The sequence below is a fragment of the Parasteatoda tepidariorum genome, chromosome 1 (genome assembly GCF_982258835.1).
Source record: "Parasteatoda tepidariorum strain Cologne lab strain chromosome 1, Ptep-v5.0, whole genome shotgun sequence".
NCBI classification, from domain to species: domain Eukaryota; kingdom Metazoa; phylum Arthropoda; class Arachnida; order Araneae; family Theridiidae; genus Parasteatoda; species Parasteatoda tepidariorum.
In genome coordinates, this window is record NC_141755.1 from 134,949,462 (window position 1) to 134,963,008 (window position 13,547).

Here is a 13,547-nt window from a genome sequence, read left to right on the forward strand (position 1 = left end):
GAGAAGATTGCTGGAAAAGAACTGCTTTAGAATTTTCAATGACTAGCGTGCTAGAGTAGAACCCTCTTCTGATTTTTAAGAAAAACATTAAGAACTTAGCAGCGATAGAAATTACTCATCCATTAAATTTGTGGGAGACTCTTACAAAATTCCTTCGCTGCCATGAGGAGAAAAAGGTGTTGACTAATTTATGCTGTGAATTATCATTAATTTTAAACTAATCATTTTTCTACATCTGTTTATATGCTGGTTTTATTTTATTTATTGACTTGGAAAAATTAGGCGTAAAGTCACGTTTACTATATCTGTATTTATTTTATTATTCATCACTTCAATTACTTCATTATTGACCATAACAAGCTTATGAATTGTGAAAATATTAACAACAAAATGTCTTTTTTTCCATGTAAGGTGATAATTTACTTAGTCATTTATAATTCAATCAAATACATTTCATTTTCAATTGCCAATTAGTTGTATAAATTGTCTTACCATATTAAGTAATGCTTTATCATTCTGTATTTATACTCATTTAAATTTTGAAATTGAATAAAAGTATTAGAACAAACGATAAAATTTATATTTAGCTTATTGGTTTTATTTAACTATTTTTTCATTATTTTATTTCAAAAGCATCTTTTTCTTGTCACACAATATATTTAATTTTTTATATATCTCAATTAATTATTAAATATTTTCTTCAAACTTCAATCTCTGTTTTTTATCCGCGCATTCTGTTAAATTGATTTTAAATAAATCTTAGTTCGGGAATTAGGTTATTATTATTTTACAGATATAAACTTTTATTTTTCTTCAATAATGTATTTTTTCATGGCATGCATATCAGTAACTAAAGTTTACCATTTACTAAATAAGCAAGTAAGGTTTAAGCAATTAAAGTATATCCTGTCCTACGTTTAAGGCTCTTGATTTTAATTTTTTAAAGAAAAATTTTCTCCCCAGAGAATATTGTTTTTATTTATTTATATTTTAAAAAAGCATGTTTTTTTTATGTAAGATGCTTGAATCCTTTTTTTCTTAAAAATTTTTTGTAAAATATTCTATAGTGAGAGAATTTGTTATCATGAGTGATATTGAGAAATTTTAATAATTTAGCTTTTTATTTATTTATTTCAGACATTTTTAATAATTTTTTGTGTGGCTTAGTTGTTTTTTTTAAGAAGATTTTATTAGTAAACTTTAATTCTTCAAGTAAACAAGTTCTCGAATATTTTAATATTTGTTTGATTTTACACCTTCTTTTAATGGAGTGAAAGGTTTTAATTCTAAATTTTTCCTTAAATTGAGTGGTTTTGTTCCTTTTTTTTTAAGAGAGTATGTTTTTTATATAACAAGACTTTATTTATTTTTAGCAAAAATTATATGGAACACAGTGAAAGAGCGTCCGGCAACCTAATTCCATACATTTCCCCATGGAAAGGCACTGCCACGCGTGTTTCGGAAGCAAGGATTGGGACCCTTGGCTAATCTTTCACAATCAAGTTTATTCTAGTTTGATTTTCCATAAGAAAATTAATTCAATTTTATGTCAGAGAATGTGAATTATTTATTTTTTGTAAATATTACTTTTATTTTACAAACCTACTTAACTAGCAATAAAATATTTATTTTCTGAGATCATATTTTAAGTTTCATGTATTTTAAATTTGTTTTCTTTGTAACCTATTTATAATTCCTGATTCCTCTTTTTTTATTTTAGCATTTCTTACCTTCAGTCACCATACTTTTACATAAATGAAATTAATTAATAAGGAATTTTGCATACTTTGCCCTATTTTATTTGAGTGATTCTATGTATTCTTTAACCCTGTATTATATGTTTATTGACGAATATAAATTACTCAAAACTTTCACAAGAACCAACTTTCAAAATGTGTAATTCTGCAATATCATGCCATGACATGACGTATCATTAAATTTCAACCATTATTCAACTGTATCATAATTTATGTTGGGATTGGCTTTTCACCAGAAAATTAATTCTTGAAAGCATTGATAGCTCAATTAAAGATATAAAAATTAATTTACTTTCATTTTATGCTTTAAAATTTATTGTAAATATATAATGTTAAAAATCATGTTAAAATGAGAAAAACTAAAACAAAACTTGACATGCAATAAATTTTTTTGCACCATCAGAAATATTCAAGGACAATGATTGACATAACACGAAGTCTAATTGAGAGTATTGACCTGTAGTACACATATAAAAGAAGTATTTAAATAATTTCTGGAATTAAGCTGTGCTCCGTGCTGCACAATTTATTTTCTCATTTTAAAATGAGCTGAAAATTTGTGATTCGTTTATTTTGTTCAGCTTACTTAGTATGTTACCTAATGTATCTCTTATCTTTCATGAAATAAATGCTTATAAATAGCAAAACACTGTTTGGGCTTTTTTAAACTGTGTCTTTAATTTTGTTCAATGCATATTAAGTCTAATGAGTGTTCACATAAATTAGTTTATGTGAAATATTTATTTATACATTTTAAGAAAAATGATGTAGAGAGAATTTCCAAATTTCTGAAAAAATGAATTTATAAATCTTAAAACATTTACATTACACCTTTTTCTGGAGCCTGTAGTGTGAGGACTAATTAGTATATATTTGTACTGGTTTTCACGATGGAAGCATGTAACAAATTAAATAATTTACTTTTAACAAAGCAAGGTCGTTTTTGTTTTTCGTAAACCAGGAAATCCCTCATACAGGGTTCATACTCTTTCTAAGAAAGTAAATTTCAGGAGTTTCTAAGGAGTTTTTCAGGAGTACAATACAATAAATTCAGGAGGTGCGAGGGAAAATTATATACTTTGTATAATTTTAATATAGCTATTTATAAAATTAAATTTACAACATTACAAAAAAAACCACCAAAATAGTAAATTAATAAAAAAAGGATCTTAAAATATTATTTATTTTAAACACTTTTTAAAGATATACAGGTCTTATTCAGTTCTTCACATATTTTAAGCTTAGATATTTTTTCTTTAGCATGACGCCTTAAGGCATTTGCTTTTGAAATTAATGAGAGATCACATTTTTTTCTGCCTGATCAGAATAATCATCAGAAGTTTTATTAAGTTCTTGTATATCATCCTCCAAATGTTTCTTTTTTCACCCTTAGCTTTATTATTTGTAATTACTTTCTCTTTTTCCAAATGTGCAAGATATCTTTGAAGTGCAACTGTAGCTGAAACAATGAGTTCTTTTGAAATAATGACTTTTTCAACTCCACCAACAAATCGTAGATGGTCATCAATTATTCTTTTTGAAATTGGGATTCACAAATTGGGATATTGTGAACTTGACAAGAACTCACAGTATAACACATCTAGTCGATCTACGCTAGGATCAAAATTATCGCCAATGCAGTGCCTAAATTTTGTCCTAGTATCCATGCTGTTAAAATCTTCAACAAATTGAACATATTCCTTCAGAATGCTATCACAATCTTCTTCTTTTACTCTACCTGCACTGGTCAAATGAAATAATATTTTTCAAAGCTTGTTTAAATTTGCTTCTTTATTAACATGCACTGTACAAGGATCAATGCTCGATACATTTCGCACTAAAGAGAAATTCAGTGGTCACTTTTCAATTAGCTTTTTTCACAACTTCAATAAAAATTGCCTGCAATTCAAATAAAATTTCATTGTTTTCTCTTCATCCTTCAAAATTTTCGTCTTTATCAACTCTTTTCTGGCAACAAAGCCAACATCAATTTTGGTTGCCTCTTTACAAATTTCTTTATCTTCGAGATTTATACTTAACACATTGTATTAAGTATAAATCTATTATGATGCTGGAAGCTTTTCTTCTTTTATAAATCTGTTCAGCACATCTTTTAATAGCAAGTAGCGATCACCATTTAAAAATGGTAACGCGGGCTTATCAGTTTGACACAATTTTAAGAAAGATTCAACATCTTTCACAACAGGTAAAATGAAATTACATTTGGCAATAAATAGTTCATCTTTAACCACGTTCTGTAAGATTGTATACGATTTAATGTTTGGCCGAGAAAACTTTTTGTTTTCTATCTCCTTCAAATAAGTTTTAACATCAGGCAAAATTTCTAAAAGTCGAACTAAAACTTTTTTATTCTCCACCCACCTGTGCTTGCAAAATTTTGAAGGGAACTTTACAAATTCAGGATTTACAGATTCAAAATCTTCTCTTCGAGCAGGAGAGTCTTTAAAAAATTGGTAAACAGATGATGCTCTACTTTTGGAAAAGCAATAGAGCAACCACCCTTAAAGGTATTATGCACTATGTGCAGTCCACATGAACTTACATTCAAGAAACTCACATTTTGTCCATTCTTCATTTTTTCCATCATTATGTCTAGCACTTTTAGGTTGACATTCGGGCCATCCATAGATAATTGCAGTAAACTTTTAGTATTTATGCAAAGCATTTCTCAGTTATTTTTTCAAATAAAAGTTCAGATGTGGCATGGCCTAGTAAGTCTGAAGAATAGTAGCGCATATTTATGTGGTTACCATTCCAAAATCTTACATGACAATACAGTTTTTGAATTGATTAACATCATTTAGACTTTCATCAAAAAGCAGTACATAATTGGTTTCCTCTTTCACTCTTGACTTAAGTAGAGACAAAAAATATGGCGCTATACTAAAAACTGAGAGGTAGGCAGTTTTTTTCTCACCACAACTGAAATTGCTTGCTATCTCGCTATCAGAAAACATAGCTTTAAAAAGAAAATTTGCATTTTCACAAGATTTGTAGGAATAATGTGAGCTTAACACCTTAAAAGTCCATAAAATTTCAGCCTTTGTAGTGAGGCTATTCAAATGAATTGCTCGATTCAAATTATAAACCGGCACAGTAACAACACTTAGCAGGCAATCTTTATACAGTTCATTTGCTAGCCAGGGACAAAAGAGATGGGAAGACGGAAGGGATGATTAATTATTTTCTCCATATAAGAATCGTTTTTTATTTTTGTAAAAAATTTTTCAGGAGATAAAACTTAATTTTCAGGAGTTAAAACACCAATTTCAGGAGTTATAAGGGCCCTTAGAAAAAAAAAGCTAATTTCAGGAGTTTTTCAGGAATTTCAGGAGGAGTATGAACCCTGCTCATAGGAAAGAGTGTTCATAAATGAGTCAAATTTCAGTTAGTTTTGTAATATTTTCGATTTTATTTCTTTAGCTCAAAATTGTATGTTTATTTTATATATTTGGTTATCTGAAAAATTTATAAAAATTGGATTAGAAAATGCTTACTGTAAATAATAGATAAACAAAAAAATAGAAATTTAGCCCATTCAATTCCAACACGTGAGGTTGAATGTGCCATTGATAAATATGAATGGGCCACATGAAATTCTATTAAAAAGTAAGTATCAACTTCTTTTTTTGACTAAATATAACAGATAATGATTTATCAAAATTAATTTTACATCTGTTAAAATGTATATCCTTGGTCTGTCTTTGACTTGAAAACACTGTCCATCTGAAACAAAAACTTATTTTAATTAAATTTCAAGTAATCAATTTCTAATAAACTAATATTCTGAAGAATTTAACATCAGGCAACATTTTTCTTTAGAAATGAATATAAATTATGCCGTTTGAACTGCCATTTAATCTAAAATCTTTAACAGCCATTTTAATAGTTTCATACATCAAGAAAAAAGAATTCTAAATAGAAAAAAAAAGCAAGCAAAAGCAAAATAATATTCATAATCAGGGCAAAGGAGGTCCATTCAGTCGAACGTATTACTTTTTGTACATGTATTCAGAATTCTGAAGATCATTTAAATTCAAGCATTGACACATTTAAAGTTAGTCTACAAAAGGTTTTCTAGTTGTCATTAAATAACAGATATTTTTTAGGTAGTATTTTGTTTGCAGAAAAAAAAAAAGAAGTTGCAAATTTTTCACATTTGATGTGTTCGACAGAGCAAGTAACTCCACTTATCGGTAGCATTTAAATTTATTTCATATAAATAAAAATACTTTTTCATACATTATTAGTGGCCAATTCATTACCACACTCCCCAATTTTTTATGTATATTAATTGTCACTTCAAAAGTTATATCTTGGCAAAAAAAAACAGCAATGCAAAAATATAGATTTTGTTCCATTTATATTTCAAGCGTTTTTCATCAAATATTTAAATACTTATGTAAAAAATAATCTTTTTTTTATCAAAACAGATTTTAAGAATAACAGGTTTAAATTTAGAAAACTGTATTTTCAATTGAAATCACAAAACAGAAGCAGATTACATTAGTCTAATTATAAATTCGTAGCAAGTAATATGTATGCATATACGTATAGTATATATGCATATACAGATGTGCAAAAAACTACATTTTTGTACTTAATTACAACTACTTTATTATAAATATAGTTAACTACAAAAACTTATTTTTAGAAAATATAGCCATTACTTTCCTATCTTTAGAAGACGGACTTTGCTGGAGAACTTAAATCACACACTTGTTGAAAATGGTTTTGAATAAGGAAATTGTTTATTTAAACATGAATTATTATGAAATATTTATTCATGTTTACAGGAGCGAGTATGTAATTCTAAACCATTTTTAACAAATTACTTTAACCTTTAGCTTTATGTATTTCTCAACAGTATTTAAGAAACAGTAAAAAATCATAAATTATTTTCAATTTTGATAGGTATTTAATGCTTTTTTATTTACTCTAAAATACAAAGTGATTAAAAAATTACAGAAAATGTATATATTCCCTTCTATTGAATTAACATCAATGCTTCAGAAATGTACATTCACATATAATTTTAAACAGAACAATAATTTTATTTTTAAAAGTGAGACAAAAATAATTATGCATTAAATAGAAATGATTTTTCATGTAAAAAAAAAATCAACATAATGTTCTGAGAAGAAACTCTACAACATAGGAATTCAAATTAGCATTTGGTGGTTGTATAATGTCAAGGAGAAAAATATTTTTTTGACATAACAAGGTTTTCAACATATTGAGTGTATACTGTAATACACAATTCTCATTGCATCCTGCTATATTTAAGTAAAAGCTTAATCCTTAATTAGAAAATAGTCTTTGATTGTTGAATTATTTTCCTTCTATGCATTTTTTAAGAGATATGTCTTAACAAAACAAAAATAAATTATATAAAAGCTGACTTTTTTTCATAAGAATTTGCAAAATCAACAATCCTGCTCATAAGTCAAACATTTTAAAAAGGTAGACATTTCTTTATATTGCGGACAATTTTAGTTACAATAACCAGATATTATAATAATAATTTTTATTTTTATCCAACTTTTATCTGGGGTAGAAAATTCTTCATTGATGATACCACTACAATTCATTTATCAGTAAAAAAAATTGTGACAATTTATTACAAGTTTCCAGCCAACATTAGCCTCTATAAGTACGTCTTAGTATAAAACAGGACCTAGAATAAAACAACATATATTTACATATACATAATCGCATATATTTGATAAACAGATTAAAACTACATCTACTAATCAATAAACGCTATCTAAATTAATTTGATTTAAATTGTTCGATTTTAAATATCAATGAAATTTTCTTTCAAAGAACTAAGCTTGATAAAAAAAACTTGTTTAAAGAATGAGAAAATAGATATATAGTTTTTTTTTAATTAGGAGCAGAAAATTGTTTTAATCATTTATGTACTTCAATATCAAATTTATCTTCGAAGGGATAGCATAGAACAATTTTAAACTATAGCTATATCAGATAATGGACATAAAGAACATATAGAAATTATGTTATACCAATTAGTGCAAAGCAACTCGTTAAACCTATATATTAAATAGAAAGATCTAATGAAAAAAATATACATGCTTCAAATTGTCTGATCCAATTTTATAAAAATTTTTTTTGGTCCTATTTTATACTTTTTACATATGCTGTACTCTTACTTACCACTAAAAAATAAATAAAAAGGTAAAAATAAAAATTATAAAAAGAAAATGTATCATTTCTTGAAGATACATGTTAAGGGAAAGCTGTTATTTTATAGAATATATATCCAAGGTACTTAATTCACTTTATATACAAGCTTACTACTATTTCACTGCAACTGTTTCAGTTTAAATAAATTTCAATTTAGAATTTAATGCTACTGTATTTAATTAAAAACTTCTTAAATTTAGAAAATATGTCCAATAGTACGTTAGTAGACCTATTTGATTGAAACACTGATAAGTATTGAACAATAGAAGCTAGCACTTGACTTGAAGAAAAGCCACAGTTTAGGGAAACATAACTTTTATTGAAGAACACAACGATTTTGTGTCACTTTGATGATTGTTCTCTCTCTAAAAATTAAATATTGTACCCTCTTTCCCTGCCTAAGACCTGTTTTTATCCTTCCTCTCGGCAACGACGTTAGATATATGTTACGGTAAATGACCGAAGTCGCGAAAATGTCGACATTCACCGGTGAATGTCAACAATCACATAGTCGCTTTGGTGAATGTCCGAAATATTTATTACATTCGATTTGATATGAATTTATTCGTGGATATATTTATATTTATTCGATATTTTAATACTTACTGACGATAGATCAGAAGAAACATCAGTGTGTGGAGTATCGGACCATACATTTACATTTGCTCGGTATACCCTACACTGATGTTTTATTAAGGTTAAGTGCCACTGCCCGGTATACCCGACACTGATGTTTTTTTAAAGTCAAGTGCCATTGCCCGGTATATATTTGCCCGATACTCCAAACACTGATGTTTCTTCTAATCTATCGTCAGTAAGTATTAAAATACAGAGTAAATATAAATATATCAAATAAATATAATAATATCAACGAATAAATTATTATGAAATTGGATATAACAAATATTTCGGATATTCACCAAAGCGACTATGTGATTGTTGACATACACCGGTGAGGGTCCGAATGTACAAGAATGTAATGAAATATTCGATCTTTCACTTACGTATTTGGTGTTTGTCGACATTCACCAGTAAAAGTCAACACCCACCTTTTTCGGCCATTCGCCGTAACATATATATAAAAGAATGCATCAACGTGACACATAAAAAAAAGCAAGATACTAAAAGAAAGAGCCAGAACAGATTTAAAAAGACATATTGTTACCTCAAAAGGCATAATATAAAATTTATCATTTAATTCAGTCAATTGAGCATAAAAATATTATACAATCGTATAAACTTAAAATACAATATTCTGTTAATCTTTAAAGACATTCTAATTTATAAAATTTGCAACACAAGAAAGATTTTTTTTTTTAGAGTAGCTGACTCAATTTTAACTGTTAAGTCTTTAAGATGATTTTGATGTGCAAGACATTCCAAAGATTAATATTTTTCAGAAATATTATTTCAATGCCCAGCACTTTTGGCAACATATGGCACGTGACAGGCACTATTGTTTATTTCTGTTTTGTAGGTCCCATTAAGGTGGATCAACGTCAACCCTAAAAGGACAGATAGATTACATCTATGCACTAAGCTGGATTCGAACCCAGTACCTTCCAGGTACAAGACCAACTACAGCGTGGTCAGCACTTTAAAAAACATAAAACACCATATTTGAATTTAAAAAACATAAAACACCATATTTGAATTAATTGTATTAATTTATTAACACAGAAACTGTTCTACACGAACAGTTTCTGTGTTAATAAATTCGATTAAAAGCACAATAAAATTGGACATATATCCAAATTTTAGTACAGTATTTATTTCAAATTAATGCTTGAAATTGGTTAGGATCAGTGACTTACATTTTGTACCAATATGATATTTAAACATAAAATGCCAATTCTATACGTGTAATTATATTCTTCTCAACAAAAACTACAAATTCAATAGTATACAAATCTTATTTTCTGTTTTAAATTAATTATAATAAAAAAAAAAAAAGTTGTGTTACCTGCAATAGTAGGTAAAAAAGAAACGAAACTTGATTTACAGCATTTTTGAAAACAATTTACAAAAATAGCACCTTTTTTTAAATTAACTTTTATTTAGTACGCACTTAAGTACATTAATATTGATAAAAATGATCCAGAAATTAAGCATTCAATGTACTTTTTATTCCCATTTAAATTATAATTGATTTAAAGAAGAAAGAATACAGTTTTCCACTTGATTAAAAGAACAAAGCACTATTAATTCAGGTTATAAAGTAGCAGTAAAGCATAAACAAATAATTCATATAATGAGGCTTAAACGGTTTAACTCTATTTAAGTTGATTTGAAATGAGGTCAGGAATCTCCAAAGACAGTATTTGGCCGCTTTTAATCAAATAGTAAAGAAATAGAATAAAAATGCCCTTTTAACACGAAAAAGACAGTCTTACAGTAACAATATTTTACGAAATCAGACGCAAAAATGCACTTTCTTTGAGTAAACCAACCTAATTTTTTTTAGTGATGTAGATGTCTGACCCCCAAGATATTGGGGGCAGCCGGAACTCTGGAAGTACGGTTCCAATGGTTTGGACAGAAGATAATTCCAAAATTTGGATCCCTTCATGTTAAATTTTTTTTGTTGAGTACTTTTTAAACGAATTGAAAAATTTTTGTTCACAATAGTAAAATTCCTTTATTTAAATTTAATTCCACTCAAAATATATCTTGTAGTAAAGGATATTTTTTTTTAATTTAATGTAAGTCTTAAAATTTTAGATTTGTATAGTAGATATTTTTTTTTATATCATTTTAAAGAATGCAATTTTAAATAGCAAAATTTCAGTAAAATCGGTCAATTAGTGAAAAGTTAAATTTTGAAAAAAAATTTCTACCTTGCAGTTCAATTTTTCGACTATTATTAAATAAAATAATTAGCATTTACTATAAGTTATATTTTGCATAGAATTTTCTTTTGGATAAACGATCTTTATAACTGAGAGCAAAAATTTTTCAAATTCTTTTTATAAGTTTTCGCGATATGGTGAAATACACACAAAGTAAAATTTACATTAATTGTTCTAAACTTTGGACAGCTCTCTTGACGAAACTATTGGGACATTACCTCCCAGAACTACAACGTACTGCTGTGCTAGTTTTGGAGCTCCGTCTTTCGATAGCGCTATGCATACTCTCCAGAAAAACTTTAGTTAAATAGCAGATATATGAGAACGATAAAGTGTAAGCTCGATCACATTTTCATTATTTATTCATTTTGTACACGAAACTAGCACTAATGTAATATATTAAACTTTTTTTAAATGAAAATGTATAATCCAAAAAGCAGAGCCGTTTAGCAGAGCCGCTTCATTAGGGGGCTCTTTATGAGTAATTTCAAAGAAAAAATTTAACTTTTGAATAATTTTTATTTTACGAAAGTAAAACATTGATACATTATTATAAAAGCTTTATTTACATTATTTTCATCAAAAGTTTAAGGTAGCAATACTTTTTACGCGCTTTGAGAGAATAAGTCTTCTATCACATTGCTAAAATCAATTTCCTGCACATCATTTTCAATGCTCATGATGACTAATTTTTTCTTAAGTAATTTTTTAGTTCATTTTTAATCAAGTTCAGAATGGAGAATAAACGTGCTCCGCTACATATAGTTACCATGAGTGACAATTGTCCAATGCCACGCTTGAAAAAAATATGATAACGTCAATGTATGGAAAAGTGTCTTCGAGATTGTTGTTTTTTACTATTTTATGCATCTATTCCAAATTTATCTAATTTATTCTCCTAGGCCAAATCATGCTTGAAATGTTTTAATTATAGCTCTTACTGCTTTTCGTTTATAATACTGGCTTAAAATGTTCAAAATTTATAACGGTGAAGCGTTAGTTCCTTGGACTTTATTTTTTATTCCATTATGCGATCTTTCACTAAGAAAGACACTTGATTTCAAACACAGAACACATTTCGCATGCTAAACTATCTTGAAAATATTGTAAAAGAAATTAAAAAAAATAATATAATAAAAATAAACTATTTTTCCCTGGATTTAATTTTTCGGGAATTTTCGAGATTTTAAGCATTATTTGAAATTCCCCGAATAAAAAAAATTATTTTTACTCATAGGATCCTTTAATATATCGAAAAACACATTTAATAAATAATATAATGCAAAATAAACAAAAGAAAATTTTTTTTAAAAAATAACCTCTGCCGAGGTTCGAACCCGCACCCTTTCGCTTAAAGCGTCAGTCACTGGACCACGTTTATATGGTCATCGTCTTCGTCAGTCACTTAGTCGTTGGACCACGTTTATGTGGTCATCGGGCTACTACATAGATTCAAGTACCTTCTCCCGTTTACCATCTCCCAAATTTCCATTTAATAATAAAGGGAGTTCGATTGACTTGAAATTTGAACCTTTTTCCCGCCATTTTATTTTATTTTTTTATTCCATTATGCGTTCTTTCACCAAGAAAGACACTTGATTTTCAGCATGGAACACATTTAGAATGCTAAACTATCGTGAAAATATTGTAAAAGGAGTTTAAAAAAATAATATAATAAAAATAAACAATTTTTCCGGGATTTTTCCAGTTTTTAAGCATTATTTGAAATTTTTCGAATAAGAAAAAATTATTTTTTACATATAGGATCCTTTAATATATCGAAAAACACAATCAATAAATAATATAATGGAAAAAAAGAAAGGAAAAAAATATAAAAAATTAGAAAAATTTACCTCTGCCGGGGCTCGAACCTGCACCCCCTCGCTTGAGGCGTAAGTCACTAGCACGCGGTCTTATCCGTTGAACCACGTTTATACGGAGATCGGGTTAATACATAGATTCAAGTACCCTCTTCTGGTTTGCTAAACAAAATACATAAGGGGCGTTTGCGGACCCCCTAATAGGTCTAAAAAAATTTTCTTGGTAGGGTGGTGCGGCTCATAGAGGACAACTTTCCATCCGAATTTGAAAATTATAACTTCATATTAAAGGGAGTTAGACGGACTTGAAATTTGAACCTTTTTCTCGCCATTTCATTTTATTTCATTATTTATTCCTTTATGCGTTCTTTCAAAAAGAAAGACGCTAGATTTTAAACATAGAACACATTTCGGATGCTAAACTTTCGTGAAAATATTGTAAAAGGTGAAAAAAAAATATTTTAATATAAATAAACTAATTATACGGGATTTTTCCAGTTTTTAAGCATTATTTGAAAGTTTTCGAATAAGAAAAAATTATTTTTTACATATAGGATCCTTTAATATATCAAAAAACACATTAAATAAATAATATAATGGAAAAAAAGAAAAGAAAAAAATGTAAAAAATTTGAAAAATTGATCTCTGCCGGGGTTCGAACCTGCACCTCTTCACTTGAGGCGTAAGTCACTAGCACGCGGTCTTATCCGTTGAACCACAATTATACGGGGATCGGGTTACTACATAGATTCAAGTGCAATCTTCCGGTTTTCTAAACAAAATTCATAAGGGGCGTTTGCGGACCACCTAATAGGTCTATAAAAAATTTTCTTTGTAGGGTGGTGCGGCTCTTAGAGGACAACTTTCCGTCCGAATTTGAAAATTATAACTTC

The 13,547-nt window shown here is 28.0% G+C and overlaps 1 protein-coding gene across 19 annotated transcripts in view; it reads right to left on the reverse strand.

Moving 5' to 3' along the window:
* Positions 1–6,691: 6,691 nt before the first annotated feature.
* The window catches only part of LOC147817020 (uncharacterized), a 90,248-nt gene continuing 83,392 nt past the window's right edge, over positions 6,692–13,547 (reverse strand). For all 19 annotated transcript variants that reach the window (XM_087153844.1, XM_087153838.1, XM_087153840.1 and 16 more), the window contains one exon: positions 6,692–7,455. The gene's annotated coding sequence lies outside the window, so the exon portion shown is untranslated. The remainder of the gene's footprint in view (positions 7,456–13,547) is intronic.